The sequence below is a fragment of the Macaca fascicularis genome, chromosome 1 (assembly GCF_037993035.2).
Source record: "Macaca fascicularis isolate 582-1 chromosome 1, T2T-MFA8v1.1".
NCBI lineage: Eukaryota > Metazoa > Chordata > Mammalia > Primates > Cercopithecidae > Macaca > Macaca fascicularis.
The window spans coordinates 177,361,440-177,377,430 of NC_088375.1; the positions used below are offsets into that span (position 1 = coordinate 177,361,440).

The window sequence follows — 15,991 nt, forward strand, 5'->3', positions numbered from 1 at the left end:
ATGGAGGCAGATTTTGGCTCAATATCGGAAAGACTTTGTGCCAGTGAGAGCCATCCAATAATAGAACTGGCTGCCTGGGGAGATGGTGAGAGCGAGCGAGCTCTCTATCTTTGGAAATGTTCTAGCAGAGACTGGATAGCCATCTGTCGTAGGTATTGTGGAAAGAGTCATGCATTTGGTAGATGAGCAAAATTTTGTTGGTGATGATGACAGTAGTAAATGTGACTACCATATACTGAGTGCCTTTGAAGTGCCAGGTGTGGTGCTAGGCATGTGAGTATTCATTACTATCTTTCATCCTTTTACAGCCATAATGGAAGTGAGAGCTGTTACTCCCATTTTATAGAAGAAATGGATTCAGGGCTAGGATTTGAACCCTGGGTTTTATGACTCAAAACCCATAATCTTTTAACTGTATCACCTGCTTTTTATGATTCCTTCCATCTCTAAGATTCTGTAATTTCAAGTGTATTCAGATATTGGATTTGAAGTGACTTTTACATGTCCATGTATAAAAAGTCTGATAGAGAGCTGGATGCAAAGGCTTGGGACTCAAGAGAGTAGTCAGGGTGGCAGATGTAGACTTGAACAGAGTAGTCAGGGTGGCAGATGTAGACTTGAACATCCTCTGCCAAGAGGTGAGAGCTGATGCCACTGGATTGGTAAGATTCCCAAGGTAGTGACTGCAGAGAGAAGGGGCCGTGGTGGGCTGACTCCTTCCCGTTTGGTGCTGGAAACTCAAAAAGCCATGGGAATAGCTGTGAGTCCTGCTTTCTGAGAAAGAAGGAGTGATCTTAGTGCATATTGGAAGATGGGTTTCTAACCTCAGTAACGTGTGAATACTTCTATACATTTTTTGGATTCTATTTAATAGATTGAGACTTTGCAAAGTCAAGTGCTGAAATTGGAGTCAGTATATTACGGTGGCTAAAGGTAGAGCCTCTGCCTGAGTTGATACCTGGACATTGCTACTCCTTAGCTGTGTGCCCTTTCACACATTACCTTTGTATGCCTTCGTTTCATCATCTGTAAAAGTAATGCATTTGGTTGCACTTTTTAAGCTGTATTAATCTCCTTCCTGACTGTAATAGATAGTATACTATACATAATTGAGGCAGCAAAAAGTAGAAAAGAAGGACTGTGTAGTCAGACTGCCTGGATTTACATTTCGGCTTCATCATTTACAAGCCCTGTGACCTGGGGCAATTAACTTAGTCTCAGTAAGCCTTGGTTTCTTTGGTATAAAGTGGAGATAGTAGTAATAACTACCACATATGGTTTTGTGATTAAGTTATATGTATAGTGTACTTAGAATTATCCCTAGAGATCTTCAACATAGGAAGCAATCAACAAATGATAATTGTGATATATATATATATTTTTTTTTTATAACAAAGAAACTTGCTGTGCCTTGGGGTACTTATTGTAGGGATCAGTGTTGATTATATAATCCCATAATGTGTGAACATGATCTATAGACATGTTTCTGTCTGAACAAGAGATTCATGCATTGTAGTATGTGCATGGATAGGTTTATAGAGAATCTTTGATTCTCCTGAAATAGTAGGCGAGACTTGGGGGAATGCCTGTTTATATGGAGAAGATCTATTTTATCATTAATGCTCTATGACCTTACAAAATTCAAGAAGTTAGTGTGCATAATAATCTTGTAGATGTACATGAGGCTGTTAGTGAGCATAAATGAGAAATCTGGCTGCCAGTGTCTATTAGTCAGTTTTCACACTGCTATAAAGAATACTTGTGACTGGGCGATGTTTAAAGAAAGAAGTTTAATTGACTCACAGTTCTGCATGGCTGGGGAGGCTTCAGGAAACTTACAATCATGGGATAAAGCAAAGGGGAAGCAGGTACCTTCTGGGACCTTGCTGGCACCCCCATAATACAGTCCCCTCCCACCAGGTCCCTCTCTTGACACAATTCGAGATGAGATTTGGGTGGGCATACAGAGCCAAACACTATCACAGTGACTTAAGGAATAAAGCCATTTTATCTGATGTAACAGAAACTCAGAGGGAGTGGTCCTAAGATGAGTGTGATAGTTCAAAGTTGTTATCAGGGGCTCAAGTTCTTTCCTTCAGCCCTGTGCCATCCTCAGATTAATTGCTTCATGGTCCCAGGATAGCTGCTATAGATCCAAGTATCACACCTTCATAGAACTTCACTGAAAACAGAAAGAAGCCAGGGCAGCCAGGATGATAAGAAGAGGTTTCCTTACTTGTCTCCCTTCTTTGATCAGAGGTTATTATTTTTTTCCCAGAAGGAACTCCCACAAAGCAAGACACCCACCTACCCTCTGTTTATTCTTATTTTGCCAGAACTGTATCATATTGCCACTTGCAGCCAGAAGGGAGTCCAAGAAAGCAAGTGTCTGGCTTTTTCAGCATATCTGAGGAAAGTGGGCAAGAAAAGGCAGTGTAAGGGAAAAAGCTTCCTATATGTCAATGCGCTAATGAAAATGTGAGAGCTCATTGCCTTAAGAGAGGTCATACAAAATACCTGAATTGGGGGTGGGGGTGTTTTGTGTTAAGAAACAGACATCTAGAGAAGGACCAAGGGAATTAGGGAGGGCTTCAAGGACCTTGAAGATGCCTTACCCTAAACAGGCGTCTTTCCTTGGTGACTCATGCGGAGGAAGTGGCTGGATTCCAAATATGTGTGTCGAAAAACTGCCACGGAAGAGGCAGCCATTTGTTCATGTTTGCAGCTGCTGACTCTGACCCAAATCTGCCCTCCCCCAATCCTCACCTGCTGGTACTAATGCATCCTTTTGGGAGCTGGACCATGAGCTCTGCCAGGAAGAAGGTGACCATCTCAATGGCTCCCCTCTTCAATCTCCAAGCAAGCTGTTTCCAGAGAAGGGGAGCAGCACACACAATAGTAACAGGTTTAGTAATTAGCAGCAGCCCTGGGGCCATGCAACACTTCTGAAAAGACAAGGTGATTCAATAAGATCTTCCACAACCCCTGAGAATTTCCTAGATGGAAAGACAGGTGGGGATCTCCAGTGCTAATAACATGGAGGCCTTTCACCCTCAGTGGTTAGAGGGCACGGGTTAGGAAATGGGGAACAAAAGCAGAACAGGTGGACATGGAGGCTGTGTTTCTGTTGTTGATGGAAGACCATATTTTTATACATGATCTTGGCCAAGTGTGCTACTGTAAAGAGCAGGCAGGGAATCCATAGAATTGTGATGGTACAGTCCTTTCAAAATAAACATGCAAAATGTGAAAACACAACATAACAAGTCCATGTCTTTACCCATCTCTTTTATCCTCAATCCAGAGGCTGAGGAATTTGAGGAAAATTCTTTTTTTTTTTTTTTTTTGCAAATTAATTGGTAAACAAAAGGTTGAAAGATTAATACTGTATTTACTATATTGAGTCAAAGTGCCCTATGCATATTTTCTCTAACAGAGGGTGGAAGAATCCAATGAGATCAGTGAAGATATTTTTTATCTCCCTTGGGAGGCAAAGGGGAAGCAGGCACCTTCTTTTACAAGGCAGCAGGGAACTAGCGAGTGCCACATAGAGGAGGTAACTTTTGATCTGATTGTCGAAGGCTGAGTAGGAACTTGCCTAGCTTATGGAGGTATATCAAGATTGTGGAGGTGTCAGGTATTCTATCTACTAGAGTATTTTAAGTTGTAGGACAACATCTAAAGAGCATAAAGTTGTAAAATTCAATGAATATGTGACATTTTGTTTACTTTAGTACTTCTCTCCTTTTCTCCAGAAAGAAACAGCGAATTTTCTTTTTCTGGAGGATCTTCTTTACCAAACCTGAATTGTATGGTTGGTTTGGAACTACCATTCAGTTCCACGCCTTTAGATGCAATCAACTGATCTGGGAGTATGCAAATCATTCTCTCTGGACTAAAGTCTTCCCTGGGAGTTTTCTTTTTCTTTTTTTTTTTTTTTTTGAGTTGCAGCTGGGAGATTTCAGTCAGTGTCTTGCTGGAGACAAAGTGAGAGATGCTGTGTGCGATTTGTAGATGGCTCTGACCTTGCCATTTGGAAATACTCCTGACTACAGGAGACAGAAACCCTATTCAAATGAACTTAGATACAAATAGCATTGATTGTAAAATTTACAAACACATAGTCCATGTCTGTCTCTCCTTGCTGGGTTGATCTTTACAAAAGCAGACTAGGCACTTTCAAATGGTGGCACTCACTATCACCAATGACTTCCATAGCTCACTTATCATTGAGGTTGAGGGAGGGTGGGAGACAGGCAAAACAATAAATAAATAAGAAAATTTCATATTAGTCTAGTGTTTCTCAAATGTTGATGTACCTGTAAATCACCTGGGGATCTTCCTAACGTGCAGATTTTGACTCAATAGATCTGGAATGGTACCTGAGACTTCATTTCTAACAAGCTCCCATGTGAGGTGGATGCTGCTGGTTCAAAGACCACTCTTTGAACAACATAGTGTTCAAAGATAATGCTTAAGGATTCAGCAAATATGAAAAGATGGTACAGCATAAGGTTGTATGGGAGTGGGGTAGAAGTGAGCTGTGATTTTCAATAGGATAATTAGGACAGACTCATAGAGGTAATCTTTGATCATACTTGAAAGAGGTCATTCTATTTACGTGACTAAAAAAACCTGTGTTTTAAGAACACATATTAGTTAACTACTGCTGCATAACAAATTACTCCAGCATGTAGCAGCTTAAAAGAACAAACATTTATAATCCCACAGCTTTGATGCGTCAGTTGAGCTGGGTGCCCTTGCTCAGGACCTCTCACAAGACTGCAATCAAGGCATTGGCCAGAGCTGCTCCCGTCATTGCAAGGCTCACCCGGGATCAATCTGTTTCCAGGCTCACTCAAGGGGCCATTGGTGGACTTCAGTTCCTCGCATGCTGTTGGACTGGGGGTCTCAGTTCTTGTTAGGCTATTTGCCGAAGGCTTCCCTCAGTTCTCTGTCATGTGGCCTCCCGATAGGGTGGCTCACAAATACGGCAACTGGCTTCCATCAGAGCAAGCTAATGAGAGGGCAAGAGATGGAGAACAAGATGAAAGTTGGGGTCTTTCTATAACCTAATTTATCAAGTGACATCCCATTACTTTTGCTATATTCCATTTATTTACAAATGAGCATACTTGCTTACAAGGAAGTCACTAAGTCCAGCCCACACTCAGGGAGGAGATTAACAAAGGCATGAATATTACTAGGCAGGGATCACTGGAGGTGTGCCATTTTAAGGTGGCTGCCACTGCACATATTTGCCTGTTACCTCAGAATCTGAGTGTCTATGCCCTTATGTAGGTTGCTGTCACTGGTGGTTTGTTTAGCAAAGAGGATCATGGGAATTTTTTGGCTCCCAGCAGAAACTAGGATTGCCCAAATGGTTCTCACTGAACAACTTTTCTTTGGCCAATCTTCAACTTTTGAGGTAGATCCAAGCTGGTTTTTTTTTTTTTTCTTTTTGAGATATCCAAGCAGAGGCTGGTAGGCCACCTGAGAGCTTGTGGGCAGCTGAGCTCTGACTGACCCCCTGGCCATTTTAGCACTGCCAATAAAATTGCCTGAGGAGCCTGCCAAGGAGACAGATGCTGCTGCTGGAGAAACACCTTCTGTAGCCTGGCATTTGTCCGGTAATTGCTCTCCAAGAGAAAATAAAATCTTCATACGAGAGGGAAGGTGGATGGCGCCTGACTGTCAAGTGTAGAGATGATTTAGAACAAGTGCTGCAAATAAAATGCACAAGATTTTATTACAAAGTAAAATGCATTTGTATAGATCTAAGATTTGACTCTTTAGAAATCCACTGACTTAGGAAGTGCTTCTTGTTTTCTAGGCATAGAGTAATACACAGTAAATTGGATTATGTGCAAAATGCCTCACCTGTTTTCTCTCTGCTGTTCTGTTTGAAGTCGTATTTCTTTTGCAATAGAGCCACTATTTCCTCTGTCTTACAGATTCATAATGTAGACACAGCACTGGTTTAGGACTGGACAATAGGCTCTGTCACTTATACTAAGAGGGAATTTAAGCTTTTGTCTAAAGTTTTCTGATCTTTAAATTTGGATAGTAATACATCTATCATAAACTTGTTTCAAAAGTGAATAAAGTTACCCCAGAAAAAGTTCCTTGCCATATTGTAGATACTTAACAAATGGGGTCTCTATAACTGCTATACCTGTACTTAAAATAACAATGGTGGGAAGAGCTTTATAGTCTTCTAATATAGGAAAATCAAGGCCCAGAAGGTTTAAAGTGTTTCCTAAAGAACGTATAATAGGCGGCCGGGCGCGGTGGCTCACGCCTGTAATCCTAGCACTTTGGGAGGTTGAGGTGGGTGGATCATGAGGTCAGGAGATCAAGACCATCTTGGCTAACATGGTGAGACCCCGGCTGTACTAAAAGTACAAAATATTAGCCGGGCATGGTGGTGGGCGCCTGTAGTCCCAGCTACTCGGGAGGCTGAGGCAGGAGAATGGCATGAACCTGGGAGGAAGAGGTTTCAGTGAGCTGAAATCGCGCCACTACACTCTAGCCTGGGCGACAGAGCAATACTCTGTCTCAAAAAAAAAAAAAAAAAAAAAAAGTCATATAATAGGTAAGTTTTCCACCATCTATTCACTCCAACCTGGGCGACAGAGGGAGACTCTGTCTCAAAAATAAATAAATAAATAGTTGGAAATGATACAGTAACTAGTATGAGGACACAAGTTTGGGTGACCTTGGAAAGCCACTTTAAATAAGTGACATTTGAGTGGAAGCCTATCAGACAAGAAGGAGCCAAGAGAGGAAACAAAACTGCAATGACCTTGAAGCAGAAAGACAGAAGGAAGTGGGGTGGTGGGCATTTCTCAGATCAAATAGGATATCGATAGTTATGCCAGGAGAAAATTTGGTTAAACAAATTATAGAATTTCTGGTCATCTGTAAAGTAAGTGCCCTTGACAAAGGGCTTTTCAAAGTTGTTAATATAGTAATGTTTATTATGATATCTCAAGGGATCAGGGACTATTGTATTATTGTTTTGAGAACTATTTAAACATGGATCCATCCTCTCTTTTCCTCCCTGCCTCCTTCCCTTCTTCCCGTCTGTGTACCTGTTCATCTGTCCTTTTTTTCCATCTGTTCATCCCTTGCGTGTGTGTGTGTGTGTACGCGTGTGTGTTTTGTGTGTGTGTGTTTTTTTTTTCCTGAGACAATGCCTTGCTATGTTGCCCAGGCTGGCCTGGGACTCCTGAGCTCAAGCAATCCTTCTGCCTCAACTTCCCAAGTAGTTGGGACCACAGGTGTGCCACACCAGGCCTGGCTTATCCATTACTTATTTGTAAAGAGCATCCTTAAGGGATAGAGTGTTCTGTGGGAAACCTTGGTGAATTGCTTAGTGAACATTCATTAGATCCTCTGAGCCTCACAACATCCCTGTTGTAAGTAGGGATTGGCATTCCATACTGCAGAAAAGAGAACTGGGGCTTGGAGTGTGAAGGACCTGCCAAGCCTCTGATGGAAGTTGAACCAGGTCAGCAAAGCACATGTGAGACTCCAAGTCAGGTGCTGTTCCCAAAATCCCAGCCACAGCTCCAACTTCAGCTAACAGAGCCTGAGACATTGATTTTTCTAAGTGCTCTGATGTTTTGATGTTTTTCAAAAATTAATAACAAGGACAATTTTGATAAAGTTTCCCCTTGGTGGGAATATGTTTCCTTTTAAGTGTGTTATCGTATTCAGTATGCGTATCTATTGAGAACAACCATGTTCTCATAGCTATTGGGATATTTTGAGGAGCTGAGTGAATAAATTGCATAGGGAACAAACTCATGTCTCCCCTGCCAAAAGATGCAGAATCCTGTTTTCTTTGAAGAATGGCTGTCTTGGTCCTTTTGGACTGCTATAACAGAATGCCATAGATCGGGTGGTTTGTAAATAACAGAAATTTACTTCTTACAGTCCTGGAGGCTGGAAAGTCCAAGATCAAGACTCTAGCAGATTCAGTGTCTGTGAGAATTCACTTCCTGGTTCATAGGAATTCACTTCCTGGCACCTTCTCACTGTAACCTCACTTGGTGGAAGGGGTGAGGGACTTCTCTGAGGTCTTTCCTGTAAGAGCATGAATCCCATCACCTCCCAGAGGCTTCACCTCCACATTCCATCATCCTGGGGATTAGGTTTCAATGTATGAATTTGTGTGTGTGTGCAGGGAGAGGGGACATAAACATTGTCTATGGAAATGGCTAAATTACATTTTCTGAATAATAAACATAATATATTGTTAACAACCACTGACTGAGCATCTGCTGGAACAGGCATAGTAGGAGGTCAACTTTGTATTAAACTACTCATCCTAACAACATATTGAGTGGCAGGAGCCATCAATTCCACTTTTCTATTATGGAAACTGTGGCCACACTGGGGCCAACTTACCCCTTCCTCATAGCAGGCACAGTGTCTCGGGCCCCCACTGTATTTTTGAGGTCCCACAAATAGATTTTCACTTCTTTTAAACTCAGAGGAAGGAAATGGACTTTTAGGGTCAAAGATTATGCTTGTCAACTGGGCGCGGTGGCTCACGCCTGTAATCCCAGCGCTTTGGGAGGCCGAGGCGGGCAGATCACAAGGTCAGGAGTTCGAGACCTGCTTGGCCAATATGGTGAAACCCCGTCTCTACTAAAAATACAAAAATTAGCCGGAAGTGGTGGCGGTCGCCTGTAGTCCCAGCTACTCGGGAGGCTGAGGCAGGAGAATCGCTTGAACCCGGGAGACAGAGGTTGTAACGAGCTGAGATCGGGCCACTGTACTCCAGCCTGGGAGACAGAGTGAGACTCTGTCTCAAAAAACAAAAAGAAAAAAAAAAAAAGAAAAGAAAAAAAAAATTATGCTTGTCATAATACCAACATAGTAATTGAATATAATTTTTTTAAACACATTTTGCAAAGAAAGGATCCTATGAAAGAAAGAAGCAGTGCCTAGGCCCTGTGACTGTCATATTGTGGGGACCAGGCTAGGGCTCAGGGAAGTTGCAGCTCATTCAAAGCCGTGCAGGAGAGATGGGCAAAGCACGACCCACACAGACCCAAACCTGTGCTATTTTCCTGCCATACCTTGAGGCCTCATTCTCAATTGGCTTTACCCTACACTCTAGCTTTCAGCCTCAGCATCATTTCCACAGAAACAGTGAGTGCCTAAAAACTGGGGCACTGCATCCTTAATTTTAGCACCCCATCTGCTCCTGGATAACAACAGACAGAAATGCACAAAACCTTCTTTTCAGAGAGCCTCATCCCAGGATTCCTGAGCAAGTGTGCAGGCCTGCCCAGGGCTTCATGAGAGTGAGCACTGCCCTGACCTTGTTAAAGTGGACAGTTCAGTCCAGCAAAAGCGCCCCTCCCTGTTCCATTAGGCTGAGTGTGGAACTGGCCCCCTGGAACTCAGAGATAATGAGCAAGTGGAGAAACAGGTGGAAAGCCATAGTGCTGGAGTTTGCACACTCCACTGCTGCTCACCAGCCACTGCTTCTCACCAGCCACTGCTGCAAATGAGAACCTTTGGGAAGTTTGGCCTTCATTTCCCTGCACACTGAGAGGTCAGTGTGAATAGGGGCCATTTTACATTCAAGGCACAAGACACTTTCCTCCAGTAAATGGAGTTTTAATAAAGCCTTTGTATGATTCCGGGTATCACAACAACTAAATCAGATCCTGGATGCATTAGCCTGGGCCCTGGTGAGTTTCCCTATGGCATTTCACTTATGATGTGATACTTACTACCTTTGGCTGAGTTTATCATCAGGAAGAGGTTTCTAAATTATTGTAGACAGCATCTGCTTAGATAAAATTATGTGTCCCCTCTTTGAACCTCACTTTCCCCAGTGGTAAAATGAAAGACTTAGGTTATTTCTAAACTTTCATCTAGTTCTGGATTTTATATTTTGAACGACTACTAAGGGAGAGACCCCAAGTTAAGGGCTGGGGTCGTGTTTGGGGGATCACATGAGATTATGGATGGAATAAAAATGTGTAAATCTTATTCACCTTTCTTTTGACAGAGAATAACAACAGTCAGTTATGAAGGAACAACTGTGGACTCAAGGACTTCAGATACTTCCCCCTCCCTCACCACAATATTAATGTTGCAAGATAAATTAGTAGTAACATTTCAGAGATGAGAAATTTAGGCCCAGGGAGGTTAAGAAACCATAATGTGTAGTGCCAGGGATTCAGCTGAAGACTTGACTTCGCCTTGCAGCCTTCATTATTTTTACCATCACCATCATCATGTTTATTGCCATTGTATTATAGTCACAAGAAAGATGCATTCACATGGACAGCAACACAAACACAGTCAATACCAAGTTATATTGGCTTGAGGTAAGGTGTCCACTGATGACCTTTGCCTGGATATAGATTGCGTAGGAAATAAAGGGTGTGGGACATTCCGAGTGACAGAGTATCCAGGAAAGTTAACTTTTCCAGATGAGTTAAACTGAATCTTCATTTATTGGGAGCAAGGTTCAGGGCTATAAACATGCTCCCCAACATAACTGAGTTTCTTTCCTCCCCTTCAGACAGGTTGCAACCAAGAAGCTGTGTGTGTGTGTGTGTGTGTGTGTGTGTGTGTGTGTGTGTGGTGGTTGGTGGGAGGTGGTGAAGAACAACTCCTGTCACTCTTCACTCTTAAGTCAGCTACACAGAGTTTGATGTCTGATTTTTTTTCTTTTTTTCATTTTCACAAAGCTCAACTTTCTAAGCTTGGGGCATTTGATGACTTAAATGACTGCCTCAGTTTCCCAGTGTGCTCAGGCTTCAGGAATCCAAGCTTATCAAGTCTGTGGCAACACCTAGAGAAGGAGGATAAATTTAATCTTGGCACCCTCAGATTGAGCTTTGTACCCACGTGGGACCGCTCAGCAATTGTGATGAGAGAGTCCACTTTGTTCCATCATCCCACCTAGCCCACTGTGTCATTAGAAGAGCAATAGCCATTACGGGGCCGTGTTGCCCTTCTCACGCTGGGCAACACTTAACAGCTGTTGTTTTCTTGGGTCCATCACGTGAGCATATTGGAGCAATGGGCTTTTGGAGTCACAAAGACATTTTCAAATCCGAGTTCTGCCGCTTGTCTGTCAATCTGTTTATCATCTATCTATTTTTTTTAGAGATGGGCTCTTGCTCTGTCACCTAGGCTGGAGTACAGTGGCACTGTCATTGCTCAGCGCAGCCTCAAGTTCCTAGGCTCACACACTCCCCACCTCAGCCTCCCAAGTAGCCAGGATTACAGGAGTAAGCTACCATGCCCATCTCTCTATCTGTATTTTCTCGAGCAAGAACTTTAACTCTCTGCATTTAAGTTTCTTATCTGTGAAAGAAACTATTATGGAAATGAAACTATTAAACCCTTGCAATTGTTCTGCAGAGGAATGACAGTAGCATTTTGAAGCTAGCTCACTACAGTGATGGGAGCAGGGTTAGTGGGATAGATGAAATGAGATTATTATTGTTCTTTTTTCTTTTACAAATGAGGAAAGGGAGCCTCACAAAAGTTTTCCTTGGAGTGATTGGCGAAGCCAGCCCGGAAAACCCTAACCTTCTGGGCACAATTGCTTACTTCCTGCTAGACTGGGAGCCACTGAGCAGCAAGGACTCTGCCATACTTTCCGTCTCTAGGGCCTGGCTCTGGCATCCACTTTGTTGATCTCATCCTTTACTTCTTTTTCCCTGTCCTCTGTGTCCCATCCTAGCATCTCCACTGTTCTTTGATGAAAGTGCTTGGCTCATTTCTGCCTCAGAGCTTTTTGGGCTTGCTGTTCCCTCTGCCCCAAATGCTCTTCCCCCAGATCTCTGCATGGCACACACCTTCATCCTCTTAAACGTTTTGCTCCAATGTCATCTCAGTGTGGCCTTCACTAACTACTCATTAAAAAGACTTACTCTTCTCCAGCACTTCGTATAGCCCTCCCATCCTTGTTTTTCTTCGTAACACTTACCAATACCTGACATATAGTATACTTGATAGACTTGATTGATTTATTGTCCACCACCCTTCACTAGAACATAATCTGTGTCCTCAGAGCTGAACAATGTATGGCAAACAGCCCGCAGTTTGTAAATTATACTATGCATTGATTGAAAGAGTAAATAAACGTGTTTGGAGTGGCGGGGGTCTGTGTGTGAATGCCTCCTGCCCTGATGATGTTTGCAGCAGAACACTAAACTGCGTCTCCCCATGTGATTGTTCCTTGCCAAACCCCTTCTCTGGTGATCACTGAAAGTCACTAATTATGATCTCAGCTGTGTACTTTGTCCTTCCTTCTTTGTGGGGTGGCTTTGAGCTCCCATAAGGGCCAGGAGGGCTGTCCGTTCTGGAGCTTTGCTCTGCAGCATGATCAACATGGGTAATGTAGTGTTTAACTTTATATTTTAAATCTCTGAGTAGAGCTCTTTACTAGAAATTAATTTGCCCAGGTTGTTGGGGTTTGTTTGCTTTCAGCTGCTGAGTTATTTCTTCTGTGTCTGAGTTCTTTCTTGCCTGTGCCTGGAGTTCTAGGAAAATGTTTTCTAGAATGCTAAAAAACATTGAGTTTGGTAAGTTATGTTACCTGAGTTTTGGTAAATTATGTTGTGTACAAAGGGCTCCCTCTAAAGTGTGGGCAGAAGTCTTATCATGCTTTAATTATTTTAAAAGACACTTTTATGCTTTTTGAAATGTTTTAAGACTAACTTATTCTAGGAGCAGAAATCTTATAAAAGTGAATGAAGCTACAAATTGCCTAATAATACAAATCATATGGAAGTATTCTCTCTGACAGATGTTATGAACGATGGGCTCGGTGAACCACAGTGGTGCCAGAAGTGGACTAAAGATCAGGTGACCTAGCTAATTGATCTGTGTAACTTACTCATTGTGTAACTTCAGGCAAAGCATTCGATCTTTCTAAGATACCATTCTTCAATGTAAAGTGAAGACTCTAGGTCAGGGGTATCCAATCTTTTGGCTTCCCTGAGCCACACTGGAAAAAGAAGAATATCCTTGGGCCACACATAAAATACACTAATGATAGCTGATGGGCTAAAAAATATCACAAAAAATTTCATAATATTTTAAGAACGTTTATGAATTTGTGTTGGGTCGCATTCAAAGCCATCCTGGGCTACATGTGGCTGGCAGAGTGCTGGTTGGACAAGCTTGCTCTAGGCTATGGGTCTAGCTGATATCCGAGTTTCTTTTCATCTTTAAAACCCTAGACTAGAAGCCTAAAGACTTTGATCTTAGCTTGGTTGTCGCCATTTCCTAGTACTGGAGCTGTAGGTAAGTCAGTTTCCTTCCTGGAGCCTCAGTTGCTCAGTCTTTAAAATGAGCACTGAGATTCCTATTTTGTGTGTTTCTGAGGGTATTGAGAGAATTTCATGTGGACACACAGATGGAAAGGTACTTTTTAGCCATACAGTCTTATTATTATTAGAGGCCATTTCTTATTTTACTGTGATTTTGTGGCCATATGCCAACAGAATGATTGGATAAAAAGTTAGAAGATGAAAAGTCAGTGCATATAGTACTGACGATTTTTAAATTGTGCTTTTAAAACATATTGAGTTTTTGTTTCCTTTTTGATTTTTTTTTTAAATCCTCACTTTACATCTTAAGTTCTTTACTTGAGCTTTGGGAAAGTGTTCATAGCTTTTATAAAATTTTTCAAAGGAGTATTTGATATACCAATTTTTTTCAACCCTGTGATTTTCTGTGGGTGTTTCCCCCTGGAATTCCTGAGAGGAGGAGATCTTTCATGCTTCTTCTGATCATATATCCATTCCTCCTTGCATGGACATTAACTGGTAATACCCAGAGAATCACAGATGTCAAAAGAATGACTGTTTGCAGGACTAGCTTGCTGCTCTCTGGAAGCTGAAAGCTAATGGGCACCTAATCAAGGCTGGCTCATTTTTTAGGGATAACCCAATTACAAATCTGGATTAACTGGCATACTAGTTTGGTTCTTGGAAGCAATTTAGTATTGTTTTATCTTGATTTTGGTCTTTTTATCTCTAAAGAGTACTTCTAATTTAGACTGTAAATTTTAATGAGCAAAGGTTGAAGTTCCCTCCGGAGAGGGAAAAAGCATTATTATTCAGGTTAGTGACCCCACAGCTCTCATCAGGTGGCTGGGCAAAGGTGCAGAGATTCAACAGATTGGACAGGAGGTGTAGTCTAGATTCAGCAGATGGGGAGGAGGCCTGGTCTGGGAGGTGTGGTCTAGATTCCATAGCTAGGGAAAGAAGGTGGTGTAGGAGGTGTAGTCTAGATTGAATTGACAGGGAAGAGAGTGTGGTCTAGATTCAACATACAGGAAAGGAGGTGTGGCCTAGATTCAACAAACAGGAAAGAGGGTGTGGCCTAGATTCAACAGATAGGAAAGGAGGTGTAGTCTATGTTCAACAGACAGGGAAGGGGAGGTGGTCTGGATTCAACAGACAGGGAAAGAGGGTGTAGCCTAGATTCAGCAGACAGGAAAGGAGGTGTGGTCTAGATTTGACAGACAGGAAAGGGAGTGTGGCCTAGATTCAACAGAAAGGGAAAGAGGGTGTGGCCTAGATTCAGCAGATGGAGAAGGAGGTGTGGTCTGGGAGGTGTGGTCTAGATTCAACAGGTGGGGAAGGAGGTGTGGTCTCACCAGCTGGGGAGGAGTGGGGAAGATTGTAGGCAACTCTCCTACTAGCAACAGGTCCTGCTCTTTCACTATCATTCAGGATGGCAGTACCTGTAATAGGGCTGATCATCTAATTAAGATAGCATAATATAGAGCCAGAATTCAGGTGGTATTTACAAGGTACAGAAAAGATCTTGGACTCAAAAGGCATGGAGTCCACTCCTATTTAGCTGGAAACTGTGGCTTATATCATCTCCAACCACGGTAAAATGAGGACAGCACCATGAAGATGAAATGAAAGCACGAAAGAGAAGGTATTTGGCAAACCGTGACAGTCATTGCTAGAAAGGAAATGTCAAATGAGTGCACAGACAAAGGGGGACCCGAGGGTGTCCCCCTAAAAAACTGCAAGATCCTTTCCTTTCACTGTTGCTATGTTCTGACGAGGTTTGTTGTCTTCCTGTTAAATGGGAGGTGAGTGTTGAGTGGAGAAAGTGAGTTGTTTGGGCCTCAGGCCTCAACCTCCACTTGAAGCCTACACAAGCTCACCTTTGCTACCCTGCAGAGAAGGCAAAAGGAGTTAATGATGAAATGTCAGAAAGGCACTTGGGGCCTTTTAGAAATTCTCACCAGGTAAGATTGCACTCACATAATATCAAATATACAGAGCTGCCATGGTCATATCATTAATTATTTTATTGTTTTTATTATTAGTAATACTTCAAAGAGTCCATTTTAAAAAATATTGTTGGATATGCTTAAGTAAATGACCATAATATTTCTTTTAAAGCTTCGCATAAGAGCAGGCTACCCAGAAGCCTTGTACTTGGCAAGCAGAAATGAACCTAAACTGTTTTCCGAATTTACCAAGTGCTTGCCTGAACAGACAAGGAGCCTGGGGGGATTTCTTGTGGGAGCGATGAGTTGTGAATCCCAATATAAGATGTGTGTAAAAAAAAAAAAAAAAGAAAAGAAAGCCTGTTCTAAGAGAGAAAAGAAGTTTCTGAGTGTTTGGCAAAACAAGGTATTTTTAAACTGAGAAAAAAAATAGGATTGTGGGGATTTCAAAGATTTTGTGATTTTATTTATCAGCTAATATACATGTGGAGCTTTCTTGCATCTTATTAGCACAAAGGCAAAGGAAGATGCGAGAGAAATAGAAGACCATCTATGCCTTCAGGTGGCCTTCAGGCTCATTGAGGGACAAGATACAGGTAGATAAGAAATGACTATGAAGGCAGTATGGTTTTATGGAAACGTTGTGACATTTGGAATCAGATACACTTGGGTTCTAGATCTGGATTCACCATAGGAACGGGACCTGGGACTTGATACTTTATCACTTCTGTGCCTCTGTTT

General features: G+C 42.2%; 1 protein-coding gene across 50 annotated transcripts in view; it reads left to right on the plus strand.

Moving 5' to 3' along the window:
• DAB1 (DAB adaptor protein 1) overlaps nucleotides 1–15,991 on the plus strand; it is a 1,247,092-nt gene that overhangs the window by 918,945 nt on the left and 312,156 nt on the right. For 8 of the 50 annotated variants that reach the window (XM_045386224.3, XM_074005781.1, XM_074005792.1 and 5 more), the window contains exon 1: nucleotides 12,343–12,382. The exons of the other annotated variants lie outside the window; for them this stretch is intronic. The gene's annotated coding sequence lies outside the window, so the exon portion shown is untranslated. Of the gene's footprint in view, nucleotides 1–12,342; nucleotides 12,383–15,991 lie in introns of those variants that run through there. 50 annotated transcript variants of the gene reach the window in all.